This window comes from Podarcis tiliguerta (genome assembly GCF_965153285.1).
Source record: "Podarcis tiliguerta genome assembly, chromosome: 3".
Taxonomy (NCBI): Eukaryota; Metazoa; Chordata; class Lepidosauria; order Squamata; family Lacertidae; genus Podarcis; species Podarcis tiliguerta.
In genome coordinates this window covers 36356514-36373258 of record NC_139536.1, presented here as the reverse complement: position 1 = coordinate 36373258, position 16745 = coordinate 36356514, and the positions used below count along the sequence as shown (strand labels likewise).

At 44.9% G+C, this 16745-nt stretch overlaps 1 protein-coding gene and 1 long non-coding RNA gene across 9 annotated transcripts in view; both read left to right on the top strand.

The window, feature by feature from the left end:
- Positions 1–16745, top strand: part of LOC310674821 (uncharacterized protein) — a gene marked incomplete at both ends in the record, with an annotated part of 73609 nt that overhangs the window by 10688 nt on the left and 46176 nt on the right. The window lies entirely within an intron of this gene.
- LOC310674861 lies at positions 10445–16266 on the top strand. Its single transcript, XR_014509808.1, has 2 exons — positions 10445–10517; positions 16105–16266. It is a non-coding gene; the product is annotated as an uncharacterized lncRNA (long non-coding RNA).

Here is a 16745-nt window from a genome sequence, read left to right as displayed (position 1 = left end):
ACAAACTCTTTGAAGGTCAGATTCATGTGCTTTTCCATAAAGCAGCAAGAAAAGACAGGCAATTTAGTTTCAAAAGTGGTAAGTGTTTCTAAATTATTTATATAGAAACGAATATGGCTTGCTTAAGTCATGTGTTCTGGGCTTGGAGCAACCAGGCCAGACCTCCTTCCTGGTAGGGTTCACATGCTGGAAAAAAGAAAGAACAAAGACTTTGGTGACCTTCCTCCCAAGGTGAGGGGGAGTGACTTAGCTAAGCCTGGTAGGACAGCTTATTTTATGGTCTTAACCCCTTCATGCATTAATTAGAGTTAAGCATGTTGGTTGTATGAAGCTGATTTATCCCACAGCCTTTAGTGCAGCTCTGGTGATGCCAGTGCAGTGCAGAACTAGCAGAGAAAATTCACTGCTACAAGATGATGTGATGATGCCCAGTAGTTTAACGCCAAGGTACGCATTACATGCAGAACATGCCTCCCACTCCACAGTGGGAAGAAGTGAATGGGAGAGAGAGAAGCAGAAGGTAGATTACGTGTTCCCTCTCTGGCACTGTTTCTCTGCTACAAATTGACCCTTCCCAAAGCTCTTTTCCAATAGCCATTGGAGTTCTATTGTGCTTGTTTGTGTGTAACATGCACTTTGGCTCTTAAATGGCTTTTTAGAAGAGACGGGTAAACTCTCTGAAGAGAGGTCAATCCATTGCTATTAGCACTAATAGCTAAATGGAAACTCCTTGTATACTTCTGAATAGTGAAGCGGAGGACAAGTAAAGGTATATAATATAGTTATTGCCTGCATGCCCTTCTTCTGATCAACTAGATGTATCCAGGGAGCCACTGTTGGCTTGGCTAGGGAGATATTTGTCTGATCCAGCAAAGTAGTTCTTTTTAAATAAAGGATGTTGTGCTGCACCCACTGGGCTTCTCTGGCACACAGGCAGCATGGAGGACGGATATTGCTTATTGTAAGGGAAAGCAGATGAGATCACCAACCTTCTGGAATCCATGGGCACATTTGGAAACTGTCATGGGTACCAACACCTCTCAATCTATTCTACTGGCTACAATGGAATGCTTCTTTCAAGTTTAATTTTAGAGAGGGGAGGGGACCCTGTGAATGCTAGGGAAGACCTCTGCGGCAATACATGTGCCCGCAGGTGCCATGTTGGTGACCTCCATTTCCTGTCAGCCTAGGCCCATGCCCAGTAGGTTTTGCCATACTTTCCAGGAAAAAGGCTGGCACTTCAGCTGCAGTAATAGTACAGTTGCTGCTGATGAAAGTGGCTGCTTACGGCTCACCAAAAAAAGAGAGGGCGAGCAAAGGCATCAGTTTGCATATTTGGTAATTTATGTGTACTGTTGCAATTTTAGAAATAATTGCCAAAATTTAAATAGAAACACAAGGGAAGGCCATGACCAGGTGATCGGTTGTGTCCCTACTCATGGCTGATGGCCCAATTTAAGTTTCCTGCTGGTCTCCTTTATTTGGTGTTTTTTTTTTAATCTTTAACCCAGGCTTGGACCAGACAGCCCTGGTCTGTAGAACAGGACATATGCATAGGAATTCACCCTCATGCTGTCAAATGTTCTGTCAGTGCAAGCATTTCTGCTTGCCTGATGGAATGTTCTCCCCTTTCCTCCCATGTGTGCTGTTCTGAGGGTTCTCCTTATCCCCCTCCCTAAGTAAATGAGGGTGCAGGGGGAGAAGAGGGGAGCCTCATGGTGCTAGAGGAAGTCATGGCACTCCTGGTAGGATCAGTTACAGCAGTACCTTGGTTCTCAGACGCCTTGGTACTCAAACAACTTAGAACCCAAACACTCCAAACCTGGAAGTTAGTGTTCTGGTTTGCGAACCTTTTTCGGAAGCCGAACATGCTCCGTTTTGAGTGTTACGCTTCCATTTTGAGTGCTACACTTCCGTTTTGAGTGTTAACGCTGAGGTCTGTCTGTTTTTGCTATTTACTTTGCGTTTTTGTTTTTGCGGGGGTTTTTTGTGACCGTGTGGAACCCAGTTCAGCTATTGATTGATTGATTGATTGATTGATTGTGCAACTACAGTACATTGTTTATTGCTTTCATTTTATGGATCATTAGATAGTAAAATTCATGTTAAATTGCTGTTTAAGGGGTTGTTTTTAAAAGTCCGGAACAGATTAATCCATTTTGCATTACAAAGTTACAGGGAACCAGGCAGAGGGCCTTCTCGGTAGTGGCGCCCACCCTATGGAACGCCCTCCCATCAGATGTCAAGGAAATAAACAACTATCTGACTTTTAGAAGACATCTGAAGGCAGCCCTGTTTAGGGAAGTTTTTAATGACTGGTGTTTTAATGTATTTTTAATATTTTGTTGGAAGCCAGCCAGAGTGGCTGGGGAAACTCAGCCAGATGGGTGGGGTATAAATAATAAATTCTTATCCTTATTATTTTCTATGGGGAAGCGGCGCACTTTGGTTTTGGAACGGACTGCCGGAACGGATTAAGTTTGAGAACCAAAGTACCACTGTAGCTGAATCTTGCCTAAGACCACCCTACGGCTCATGCCACTCTAGCTTATTCCATTCCATAGGACCAAGGGGCCCAGCTCATGAAAGCAAGAGCTGGCTGTGATTTCTGCAGAAGGGAGCATGGGGTCAAGAGCCTTCTGGTAAAGGTGGAGAATTGTTGCAAACATGCATGTGATACAAAATAAATGGATGTGGCTTGTATTCTGAATCTCTATTTATGGAAAGCTCTGACATCAATGACGGAAATATTTATTGTACCAGTAAATGATGGAAATGAGGGTGTTCCTTGGTCATTGGCCAAAGGCATCCGGTTTCGTCTTGGCAATTAACAAATAAATGTCAGATGTATGAATGAGCTGTCACAGAACAACAGTTCTGTGTAGGCTGACTTTATGTACTAGTTGTGAGCCGCCGAGTGTTGAAGCAAGTGATATACATGCATGAGTATGACCAAGCCTTGACCTTCTCCCAATGCACAACCGCTTCTACTGGTGCATTTTCTGTCTGCTACCAGTAGAATGAGTGTATACTAGAATGTCACCTGCAGAAGTTTATGAATGGGGGGACATAGTCAAAGTGGCTACTCAGCAGAGTATTACCAACTGGTTAACAAGCAGATCTTTCACTGCTGCTTTGCTGAAGGGTGGATACCTGAAGGGGCCATTACATGTTTAATTTTCACCTCTTGAGCTCAAACACCCAGCCGAGCTTTTTCAGTCACATTGGTGTGGATCTATGGCAGACTTCAGCTGCTGTGAAGCAGAGGTGGTGCAATTGCTCTTTCATTTCCCCATTAAAAAGTAAAGCAACAAAGCTTTGCTTCAGCTTATTTTTGTCAGCACCTTACAGTGCTCAGGAGATTAATGGGGCTGCTCTGTTATGTTAATACCTGGCTACTCATTAATAGAGCTGTCCCCTTTCCGCACAGGGGGACGATTGATAGTTGAAATTCTGACACTGGCAATAGAAAGCCCTTTTCTTTTGTTCCTCAAGAGGGGAAAGTTTCTAAATAGATTTATTTTACCATGAAAACACAAAAGAGCCTGTGGTGCATTAATTTTTCATATGGAGAGGATATAAACAGGTTGCATGTTTAAATAATTTATTTAGAGTCCTAGAATAGGTAACATCTCTTTTCCCCCACCCCCACCCTCCTCACCTAAGTCATTCATCATTTTGAGGAATAGGTATTTGCCAACTCCTGAGTGGTTTCGGATTGGTGTAGTTTTACAGGCTTGGCTGAGATGCCAGCCAATAAAATTCTTGCCTTCCATCCACTGGAACAGGTTTACACTGGGTGTTGATGTCCCAAGAAGAGATGGCTATCTTTAAGACAAGGATGAGAGAAACAACAGCTCCCATCATCCCTGCTGGCTGGGGCTGATAGGAGTTGGAGTCCAAGAGAATTTGGAAGGCTACAAGCTGCCCATTCCTGCTTTAAGATGATGTTGCATAAATAAGGGAATATTTCGTGGCATGAGGCCTCAGCTATATTCTGTGTTCAGAAAGTAGGACATCCATTTGCAAGACATGCTACCTCATATTTCATTGTTTCTCTTTGGATTGCCTAGATCAGTGGCTTTTTATGTGCCAGTTTAGCCTGTGTGTCCAGAGTCCCCTATCCGGGCAAAACTTGCAAATCCCAGCAGCTCAAACTCCTCAGCGGCAACAAGTCTTGCCATGTCCAGTACTTCAGAGCCAGGCCCAATCATGTGCAACTGAAACATCCAAAGAAGCAATTTTTGAAGAAAGAAAAAGCTGACACATTCGTGGAAATTGTGATCCGTCTGCAGAAAAACTTACAAGCACTACGCTCAGCTGAGGAATCAATCCTTTCTTGTAAATAGTTTGTCAAGCACTAATTTGACAGCCTGGGGCAACTGGCCCCACTTCCCTTTGTACCCAGAGAATGCACCTGGCTATAAGGACACCTGCATTTGATGAGCCCATAGTCCCAAAGCATGGAGAACATAGTTATGGGAATAAAAACTTGGAACTACTGTGCTGCTGCTGACTGGCTTAGAAGAAGAAGAGAAGGGAGGGATGGAGGGAGAAGGGAGTGCAGAGATGAACAAAGGTTGTCAAAAGGGCAAGGCAAGCTCTCTTGAAAATTTCGAAAAGAACAAGCACATGTATTTTTCCAAACAAATCTGCTGTCCAGTGAGATCTGTTTACCACCTGCCTTATCTTCGAGTCACAGCTGAAATAACAACATGGGCTTTCAGTCCTGGCAGGTAGCTTCTATCTGACTCATTTAGAGCCAAGGTGACTTGGAAACCAGAGATGTTTGCTATTAAAACACATTAATGCTGTTATCAGCACACGAGGACGTATAACAATGCAGTCTGTCTGGACCAGCTTGGAGTTGATGGGTTGAGAAACAGTTTGAGCAGCTCACCCTTGGGGCAGAAACAGTCACTGGGAGCAGAAAGGGAGGAGGTCTCCATACTAAGGGCACAATCTACACATTTAAGCCCCATTGATCCTTCCGTTGAAACAGAAGGGACTTTGAAGTGCTGATTTCTCATTTCATTTCATTTCATTTTTCTTTTCTTTTTTGCTGTATTGGATGAATCATTAATAACAGTAAGCACAATTTAGCATTTCCTTTGTGGTTAAGAAACATGGCTTCACATACCCCCATCTCAGCAATTCTTACAATAATCTTCAGCCTCTGACTATGAAAGTAAGAATGTGCACGTGAAATGGCTAGATGTATTTACTTCTGCCTCTCATTCCTTCTCCTCCTTCTGTTGTTTCCATGTCATGTGCCAAATTTTAGATAGTATGCTCCTTGAGGCAGGGACCTGCCATTTTGTACTCTGTAAAGCAGGCTTCCTCAAACTCAGCCCCCCAGAAGTTTTTGGCCTACAACTCCCATGATCCCTAGCTAGCAGGACCAGTGGTCAGGGATGATGGGAATTGTAGTCTCAAAACATCTGGAGGGCCAAGTTTGAGGAAGCCTGCTGTAAAGTATCACTGACACTGATGGTACTATGTAAATAAATAATATTTTATGGTAGGTCCGTCTTTGTAACTTCATGCTACAGGGGGAGGTGGAATGGGATTGAGAAGTAGTGGTTGGTGAAAGCCAAGTCAGTGTATTTATGAATAAGCTCAGATTTAAATCGGGGGTGACATGTTCACATACACAATAGTTAAGCTTAAACAAAATGACCAAGTTTGCACATGCCACTAATACAAATGATGGCTTAATTTGAGTGAAGATCTTTACCCCGTGCTATCCTGCTGACCCTGCTGCAGCCACACTACCTGAAGCTAAGCCACGTTTGGTGTGTTGTTGCCAGACCCAGGGCTATGGTTTGCCTCACTCCAGACAAACCATGAGCTGTAACCATGTTTTTTTTATTATTATTTGTTTAGCACTTGTGTGGAGGAAGACAAAACACAAGCTTGGGTTCAGATGTAACACACAGCTAAACCATAGTTCAGCAAGACATGGGGAGGAGCACGACAGTCACAATCTTCAGTCTGGAAACCTGCTCATTCATGCTAAGCCATGGTTTGACTTAGAGTTGTGTATGAGTTCTGTGTTGAGTCCAGGTACAACCAGCTTTCTTCCACTTCCAACGAGAAAACTTTAGTGTCAGCCAGTGGGTCACTCACGTGGTGCACTTCCCCCAGGGAACACAGAAATGATAGCTCCCTATTCTTTTGGTCTGGCATTTGCTGCAAAGCTGGGAATATGATATGTCTTATATGAGTCATGTCCTACCTGTTGGGTTCCTGTAGTTGGACTCTGTGGGAAACAGAATGCTGAACTAGATCTTTTGGTCTGATCCAGCAGAGATCTTATATTCTTATGCAAGAACTTGTATATTTCCCCCCTGGGACATCCTTCACAATAAATGGCAATAGCCATTTATTGCATAGATAGCATAGATGAAATAGTGACTTCACTGATCTCACCAGCCAGTTCTGGAACTTAGAGCAGACTGGCTGTCATTTTACTGAAACATAAGCAGAGCTCAAAATATTATGCCTATGTCTCAGTCATGTAAGTGGCAGCCATGTTCCCATTGTGGGAATATTAATGACACTGGAATCCTAAAGAAGAACAACTGTGTTATTATAGCAGCATAGCTGACCAGAATTAGCATAGGAATGACTTTTTCTGTGAGTTCCTTGCTGACCTGAAAATGGTAAAAAAAAGACAGCCCTGTATGTATGGCCTTTAGTGCAGCCAATAGGAGACACTTCTCTCCTGCAAAAACTTCTTACTACCTCCAAGTGAATTTGCATATATGGTTTAAGTAAGCAGACAAATATTTTTCGTGTGATCCCATTCTGTAAAGCTAGCAAAATCCCCCCCCCCGCCTCCCCCCCAGCCACTTGTAGATGAATTGCTTTAGCATTGTCCCTGAAAAAGACCTATTAATTCATTTATCATTAAAGCGGGTGGGGGCTGAGGAGAAATATAGGGTTGGAATCTTCTAACACTCTATCCAAGGAGCTTTGGCTCCCCAACAGGCTGTTGAAGGGATTTTCTCCGTCTTCTGAAGAGAACTATGCTGTGTGCACACACAGTGGCAGAGCTGGCACATATAATTAGCTTTCCCCCCTTTCTTTTGCTCGACATTCTTCCTTTTCTGTTCTGCGATATCTCAGGGGATTATATCCTCTCTGACTTTCTCAGTCCTTCCTTCCAGTCTTCTTTGCTGTTAAGGCTGCCAAAGCACCCTGAGAATATTATTTGTTATAAAAAGCTGGGAGTCTCTCCGCTGCATCCCTCACAGGGAAAGGCTAAACCCTTTAGTTAAACCATGTAGAAGCCTGTCTTGGCATTAAATGGCATATAACAGTAGCCTTCCAACCAAAAGCAGCTGCAAGGCGACAACCCTGCTTTCAGCCAACACAATGCAATAATCCCAGATAGTCAGTAGTAGTGAAGCTGCCTGGCGAGACTTTCTAGGGAGGGTCTTCCAAAATTGCTACAAGGCATGAAAGAGCTTGGCTCTTTCTTGTGCTCACCAATCTAACTGATGGTGGCAGATGATCCTCAGAGGAGGACCTCAAGCTGAAATCCTATAGCATTTTCCTGGAAATAAGTTTGCTTCTGAGTACAGAAGCATCATATCACACTGCCATCTTAACTGATAGGCAAGCTCAGCTCTGTAGATCCTAGGTGAGATACATTATTAGGTACTGTTTAATTTCTGTATTTAATTTTAGTTCGATTTCACTAGCCATTTGGCTGTGACTACCATCTGGAACTGAACTCAAGGTCCAGGAGATAAAAATACGCCATATGGGCATTCTGCATCTAATATGAGCAAAGTATGGCAAGCAGAGGTGCTATATGTCTAGCTCTACCTGTTTGTTTTAGAGAGGTGCAGCTTTGGAGTTGCCAGATCCTCACCTGCACTGTGAAATGGACCAGGTCAACCACCTAGGTTGTGTCTGCTGTGCTTCCCATCCTGTTTCAGCCCTAAAACTGGTGGGCAGGTGGATGAATGCAGAGGAACACTGTGCAGGGCACTGGTGGAGAACCTCTGGTCCAGGGGCCAAATTTGACCCTCCTGTACTCTCTCTTTGGCCTTTGGGACTCTCTCCTGAGCCTCATTCCTCGCCAGCCTTGCTTTGCACCTGCCGTGAATGGTTTTGCCTGGCTGGAATGTGCCGTTAAGCTCTAATAATGCTTCTTGCTTGCTTGGATTGGGGGAACAGAGAGGTGTGTGAGTAGGAAGACACTAGACTACTGTACAAAGGTAAAATACACATTTCCCCCCCTACTTTTGTTTCTGGCCCCACCCACCACTGGCATGTGGCCCCTGGAAGGTTGCTCAGAATGGAATGTGGCCCTATAGCTGAAGAAAGAGAATTGTGGAGCCCAGGGCAGCAGGGATGCTGGATGTGTTGAATCCCCTCCTGCTGTCCTGCCGCTATCTTGGTGTGAGCTCCTGGCAGCTTTGCAGTTCTCCCCCCTGCGTTGAAGAAAGAAGACGGTCTATTACCATTGCTGGAATGGAAATATTGCTCTTCCTTGCCAGGCAATATGTAAAATGACAAAGCAGCTGCTTGTAGTAGCTGGTTGCTTATTAATTTTAATAGCTTCTCTTCCTTTCCTTACATGAGGTTATCTGATGGTGTTTTATGTTGGCAGAGAAGTGGGGAGGGGGGGGGCTATTCAGAGCACTGCCGTCCTTGTAGCCTGAGACATTCTCCCCAGGAGAGAAATGTATGCCAGAGACAAATGTAAACTGCATTCTCTCTCTCTCTCTCCTCCCTCTCTCTCTCTGTGTGTGTGTTTAACGCTTTAGCCATCATAGCTGCTTAGCTACCTCAGCAACAGTCTGTCTTTCTTAAGAGGCAGACCTACCATGAAGCCACGTGAAGCAACCACCTCAGACAATGGGTTGCAAGCACAGAGCACAGGAGAGTGGGAGACGGTTGGGCCGACCAAATACATTTTGCAGCCTGAGGTAAAGGACATGATGGCAACCCCATAGAGCAGCCTTTCTCAACCTGTGGGTCCCCAGATGTTGTCGAACTACAACTCCCATCACTCCTAGCTAGCAAGGTCAGAGCTCAGGGATGATGGGAGTTGTAGTCCAACAACATCTGGGGACCCACAGGTTGAGAACCGCTGCCATAGAGAAATCACTGGACTGACAGCTGAATCTCTCATATTAGGATAGTGCTCTCTATTGCACCTAAGGCAGCAGGCTAGTGTGTGGGGCGGGGCGGGGCAGGGCGGAGACAGATGGACCAGGCTGTCTGGTATATGCAGCTCTGTCCTCCAATACAGAACAGCCAGGGTGTTTCTGCCACAGCCCTGCAGCATCTACTGCCTGAGGTAGTCACCTCATTCTGCCTAATGGTAGGGCTGGCCCAGAGAGGCAGAGAAGTCTGAAACCCGATTGCCACTTTCATTCACATCGTCATCACCATTATGAATTATTATGCAGCCTTCACCATAAAGTCCTAGGATGGGTTACAGCAACACAAATAATACCTTTTCTTAAAAAAAACACACCATACATATACAGCAAAAATAATACATGAATGTTGGTGGGGGAAGGAATGAGATCACCTCCATCAGCCCCACCTCTCACCCTCTGTGAATTCAGTGAATGACGTGAAGGGAGCTCTGCACACATAAACTGTGTATCCGTTGTTTTTGGATGTGCAGGTGGACCTCTGATCCAGCTTCCTCACTGCATGGGAGGCTGGATACAAAGAGGGTGGGGCCAGGATCTGTGACCCCACTTCTCCCTCCATGTGTTGAATGAGCACAATATGAAGGTGGGCGTAAGAGGTGACCTATAAGCCATAGTCTGTGATACTCTTGCACAGCTCAATCACTGAGCCGTATCCCAGGTTGACTAATGTAACGGGTGTGTCAACTGGGTTCCCTTCATCTCATGCACCAAAATGTATTGTCCAACTCTGGTGTTCTTTTTCTAGAAAGACCTTCTGAAACAAAAGATTTAGAAATAAAAATGTGCTTGTGGCTGGTGTAACTATGTGGTATGGGGCAGGGGTCACACGCCTGGTGCCTTCCAGATGTTGTTGGACTTCAGCTCCTATCAACCTCAGCCAGCATGACCAATGGCCATGACTGATGGGAGCTTTAGTCCACAACATCTGGAGGGCATCACATTGGGATGGGGTCTCCTAATTTATTCCAGCTTGCTCCATCCCTATGACTTAGGCTGGAAATCCACGCACACCTACCTGGGAGTAAATCCCGCTGAACACAATGGGACATCAAAATGAACACACAGAGGATTGACTGTGAGGGTTGCTTTCAACAAAACGGTTCACAATCTAGGAAAATATATTTTTACGGTTTTGCAGGTGGAGGAAGTAGGCTGTATGCTGAGACCCCTCCAAACCCTGGATCCAGCAAGTGTTAAAATTTATTCAAGGCTTCTAATTCTTGGAACAGCCAGGCTAGCTTCCTGGTGATGTGTGAGGAGAACAAAGGGAGATGGCAAATGGTTGGGGCCCCTTCCTCAACTTGCAGATGGCGAGAAGGACAAAAGCCACAAGTGAGAGTTAAGAGTTCAGTGATGTGACCTAGAAGTAAACTAGCAAGCTGAAGAGGGATGTTTGAGAGCAATGGTTGAGTTCTGTTTGAATCCAAGGCTACGACTGTGGGAGAATCAATACACTTTTGAGGTGTTGGTGATGTGAGATCAGGTTGTTTATATGGAGAGTGCTTTTTCCGGGGGGGGGGGGCACAGGGATACGCATACCCCTAAACATTTTGTGAATCTTTGTACTTTTGTCCATTTACTGTATTTATTTTTCCCAATTTAACTATAAAATGGTTATTTTCTTGAGTCAAAATGAGAGTACAGTGGTGCCTCGCAAGACGAAAAGAATCCGTTCCTCGAGTCTTTTCGTCTTGCGGTTTTTTCGTCTTGCGAAGCAAGCCCATTGGCGGAGTAGCGCTATTAGCGCTATTGGCGATTTAAGGGCTAAAAACGGCTTTTTAAGGCTTAAGGGATTAGCGGTTTTGCTGCTAAAATGCTTTTAGCAGCTTAGCGATTCAGAAAAAGGGGTTTTGGAGCGGAAAACCCCCCCGAAAATTTTCGTCAATTTTCGTCTTGCAAAGCAAGCCCATAGGGAAATTCGTCTTGCGAAGCGCCTCTGCAAACGGAAAACCCTTTCGTCTTGCGGGTTTTCCGTCTTGCGAGGCATTCATCTTGCGGGGCACCACTGTACTCCTAAACATATTTTTAAAAGAAAAAAAGCACTGTATATGGGTAAATAAACCATATGCCATAAAGGCACCACAGTCTCTACTGTGCCTCATTTCAAAAAGGAAACATGAGCCCTAGGTAGATGCTTGGAACACCTGGAATCTCACACTTCTCTGAGATTGGGGTGGCATGCAACAATAAGACGTGCTAAAATCCCATTCCAGGTTAAATTTCTTATACAGTATAAGAAATACTTTGAAAGCTCTTTTTGTAACCACTGGGGAAGCTGCCAGTTTCCGAGGAGTAATTTACTTCATCTTTGCTCCCCCCCCTGGTTTCTGAAGACAGAGAGATATGTGAACCGAATTCTCTTTCTGCCCTTTGGCAGGATATTACAGCCAACTGGCTTGCAGAGGGCCTACATTTACGCACCGTGGCAAATGACAGCATCTGCATTTGCCCTGGGAGCAGCAGCCTGCTCCGTGCTGCTTTGCCGAACCTCTCTGTCGCTGATATCCTCCCCCAGTGTTGCAGCTGATGTTCAGTTCCTTCCTGCAAAGCGTGACATGCTCAAGCTGTTGTGTGGGGAGTTGGGGGGGCGGAAGAGAGAGAGTAACCTCCAGCTGAGCAGGACATTCAGCTTCCCACCTCACCTTAAATGTCTTCATTGTTTCCTTAGCAAAGCCCCATTACAGCAACTCCAAATCCTATTATAGGAGACATTAGGAAGGAATAGGAACTGAGCCGCAGATAAGTATTTGAAAGGCAGCCGTCATAATCCTTTGCCTCTAGGTATGAATGAAGGAAAACCCTTCAGCAGCCCAGTTAAGTAAGCACAGTTGTTACTATGCAGCGGCTGCTCTGTATGCAGGGCCAGCCAGGTGTTGTGTACACAGGCGGCTTTCCTTAAAAATTGAATTTGTATCAGGTTGTGTGTGGGGCTTTTTTTTAATGTGCTCTGAAATAAGAGATTGTTTAGTGATTCCCACAGTCAAGAAACATAGTTTTGGGTGAAACGTTTCACCTTTTCGTCACTCAGCTTCAACAGCCGACGTGGTGTATTTGCACAGGTGGCAAGTTAATGTTTGTCATTTGCTCAGGGCCGTCTCCAAGCCTATGAAGGCCAGAGTAACCTCACTGGCTTTAAAAGTGTATCTGGAAGTGCCTGCTTTAAAGTCTTACTGCCCCTTCCATTCCCTGTGCCCAGTGTTTGTTCCTGCACACTTCTTCATCTCAGGGAATGATCTCAAGGCGCATTAAGCCACTACCTTGATAAAGCTAAGTAGGTCTAGGTCTGATCAGTGCCTGGATAGGTGAGCACCCCTAGAAACTACAAGTACAGAACCTGGGGTTCCAGGATGGAAGGAAGGCGGGACATAAACTTAAGGCAAAATGAGCAAATAAATTAAATAATATGTGAAGGTGCCTCCTTTCTTCTTTACCAGGGGGGTGGTGGACGGCGTCTGTGTTTGTAACCACTATTATAACAGGCACAAATTCAATAGATGTAAATAACATGATGGGGAAAATACATGTTGGAAGAAAGCTTCATCTCTTGAATGTATTTATTTTGATGTATCCATTTATATCCTGATCCCCAGTTCACATATTTCAAGGTGGCTAACAGAATATCTATATAAATACAATAATCATTACTGCTTTTAACATAACTGTTAGGGAAGAAACAAGGTGATGAATCTATTAACATCCTAATTTAAATTATTTAGGGTGGAGAATCATAGCATTTTAATAATTGAACTTAGCACATATGGTGTTCTGTATTTACAGGGGGTCACCAACCTCTTTGGACAAGTGGGCTTATTTTGAATTTTGAGAGTGCTGTGGGCCCAGCCCAATATGTCTGTTGTCGGGCAGAAGGCATGACATAGCACAAAATTAGAGAGTACGGTCGTAGTGAAGCTTTCCCCATAATTGTATTGCCATACTAGAACATGTTTAAACTGTTGGATTTCTTCTAGTGTTAACGGCACTAGAACTCTGTTTTCCCCAGTGCCAAACTTAAACCAAAACATAGGCTGTAGCTCCTATTAAACACAAAGTAATTTATTCCTGAGTGGGCATGTATACAATTGTACTGTAATTTAACTTTACAGTGAACTCTTAATGAGTGCCTAGACTTCAGCTCCTGCATAGCAGGAGACAGGCTTAAGCCTCTTTGGAAACTTTTCATGTTTGCCTTTTGTGATAGAGGGTTTTTTAACATCCACCCACTGTTAGTGTGTAGTAGTATTTGCAGAAAATAATTTTTAGGGACTGCTTGATCTCAGACAAATCCACCACGGGAAAGATGTATCCTGGTTGCTAGGGAAAAAGGAAGGGCAAAGTATGGGAATTCCAAGGGCTAGAAAATAAATCAGAAACTGGAAAAGTGCATTAAAGGAGGGAGGAAAACAGCAGGTCTTTAAGACCTAGGGATTCCTATTGCCTTGTATCCAAAGAACTAACTTATCAATCATTGCTCCAACTTCACTCATTGACTATAAACCCTTTCAGGCAGGAGCAGTCAAGCTGACTCATTTAATATAAATTGCTTAGAAGGGTACCTGCACATTTTGCTGCATAACTTTGTTTCTAGGAGGGCTGCAGACTTAGGGTGGTCTTCAACTAAGTTTTACACAGAGTAGGCCCATTGAAATTAATGACTGTGACTCATTTAAATGGGCCTACTCAGAATAAAACTTAGTTGACTTTCATCCTTATTTTTGTTTTTTTAAATAAAGCTCAGAATGTGGGAGCCCTACCTGGAGGTGCCAGTGAAGGCCTTTGTAGGTGCAACACTGGTGACCCTTGCTCTAAAATAAGTACCGTATTTTTCGCTCTATAAGACGCACTTCTCCCTCCTAAAAAGTAAGGGGAAATGTGTGTGCGTCTTATGGAGCGAATGCAGGCGGAAGGCTCTGCTCAGCGTTCCCTTTAAAGGGCCCCGTGGAGTGTGTGTGCGGCTCTTGGGGGCTTCTCCCTCCTCGGGGAAAAGCCCCCAAGAGCCTCACACACACTCCACGCTATCTTTAAAGGGAGCGCGGCTCTTGGGGGAGCCTTAGCTGCACGCAGCCTCTCCTGGGTAGGGGATGATGGCTCCCCTTGCCCAGGAGAGGCTGCGTGCGGCTATCCCATAAGCCAGGACAGCCAGCGGGATCCCTGCGCAGCGATCCCGCTTGCTGTCCTGGCTTCTGGCATTCAGAATATTTTTTTTCTTGTTTTCCTCTTCCAAAAACTAGGGGCGTCTTATGGTCTGGTGCATCTTATAGAGCGAAAAATACGGTAATAATTAAATGTGAACACACAAACAAACACTATCGTTCCCTGCAGAAATGTTGATTCCATTAATTTTCAAGCTCATCAATTAATTCTACATATTCTCCTCCAAAACCGATCACCCCAAATTCATTCCATTAACTTCCCAGGTCAAGATTTAAATGTCATCTCCCAAAATTATTTAAGTAACTTCTTTCATCTTCCAAAGTCACTCCTTTTCCTTCCAACTCATTCACTTTTGTTCACAGCATTCAGACTGCCCTCTTGACTACCAGGCCAAATCAACAGACGCTTGCTCATCAGTGCTTTTATTATTAACTGATAAAATGGTGCTGCTGGCTGCTTTTATTATTAAGTGCTGAAGTCCTGCTGCTGAGGGTGTTTTGTGCCCTTCTGCAATGCTTTAAGCAGGGCTCCATCCAGATCACTGAAGACCGTCAGTCTTCGGCTGCAGGCAGCAACCAAGGAGCACTATTAATAGCACTATTGGAAATTAATGTGCTAGCAACACAGGAGCTAAAAATGAGGTGAAAGCAGTTTGGGGGCTTACACAGATAAGAATTGCCCGGTTTAAAGTGGAAGGTACTTGGGGAGCCCATGGAATGAAAAGATCTGCAAAAAAATTACCTGCCCTGAACATACCATGCATTTAAAGCACCCACCCTAGCCCTCATAATCCTGGGAGCCATAGTTGGTTAAGGGTGCTGGGACAGGTAGCTCTGTGAGGGGTTAATTCCTAGGATTGTTGGATGTGGGTGTGTACTAGTGTTGTTTTAAATAGAAATCAGCTGTAGTGGAGCACCGATACTAGTTTTTCTGGTAGTGTTTGAATTGTGAAATAAACGTAGCTATGAAATCAGGCTGAGTAGGTGGAGGGAGACCAAGGTATGATATACTGTATTTTTCGCTCCATAAGACGCACTTTTTTCCTCTTAAAAACTAAGGGGAAATGTCTGTGCATCTTATGGAGCAAATGTGTGGTCCCTGGGGCTGGGGGGGGGTGGGCTTCCCCTGTCAGCCCCCAAGCTCCGAGAGCGGAGGCAAGGCTGCACTCAACCTTGCCGCCGCTCCCCGACCTGTTCTGGGGGCTGGGGTCGGGGGAAGCTCGGGTTTCCCCCACTCCAGCCCCGCGGCTAAGAAGGAAGCCAAGACAGCGAGCGGGATTCATCCCGCTCGCTGTCTTGGCTTCTGCCAAAGCCGCGCACAGCCTCTCCTGGCTGGAGAGGTTGGGTGTGGCTAAAAAGGAAGCCTAGACAGCGAGCGGGATGGATCCCGCTCGCTGTCTTGGCTTCTTTGCTCTTTGGGGCTAGGGGGGAAACCCGGGCTTCCCCCGCAGCCCCGAGAAGCTCTGAGATAAGAGGACAGGCTGCGCACAGCCTGTCCGCTGCTCTTTGGGGCTGGGGGGGGGAATAATATTTTTTTCTTGATTCCCCCCTCTAAAAACTAGGTGCATCTTGTGATCCGGTGCGTCCTATAGAGCCAAAAATACAGTACCTAAATTCTAATCCATGTTCCAGTGAATCCCTGCAGATTAGAAGTGTGGGTGTCTGAAAAAGATATGAGCAGGTTCTGGTAGATTATATTGCTTTAACCATCAATGTCCCACTTTACATGTACTGGAACTGAGCACTTGCCTGGTTTTCTCCCACTTTAGGAAAAGTAGAATACAAACATTAGCCACTGTGGGAACAAGATTCTGGACCAGATGGACCATTGGTGTGATCTAGCAGGGTCTCCTTAAGTTCTTAAAAGGGCTGTCCATGAACAAGGACAGAGCCTCCGCAAGCAAGTAACAACATGATGCTTTTGGAAAGTGCCTTTGATTTATGCAGTTTTTATGGACATGCACATGACACATATCCTAGTCCCATTCAATTGGCCAGAATGTCAAGACAGTGTATACCCAAATCTGGGATCACTGGTTGTTGCAGGTAACTAGGGGTAAACTTTGGTAATATGGCACTCTGAGCAAGGACAAACTTTGGCGCCCTAATTATTTATTTGGCACCCTCCTCCCTCTTGCCTTCCATTCTGCACATGTTCTCAAGCACAATGTCGATACTTTTTGAACCTCCCCCCGTACCCTGTAATTAGACCCATAGTAAACATACATCCCTAGAATATACGGTTCAAGAAGATCAGGGCTGGGAAATGTCTCCTATCTGAACAGGGCCCAAGACATTGGAGACCTGTAGACATGGCAGTACTGGGCAAGATAGCCAGTAGTTTGACTCTGTATAAGGGAACTCTGTAACACTGAAAAAATGGTCTGCAGTTGTTGCATCCACTAGAGAC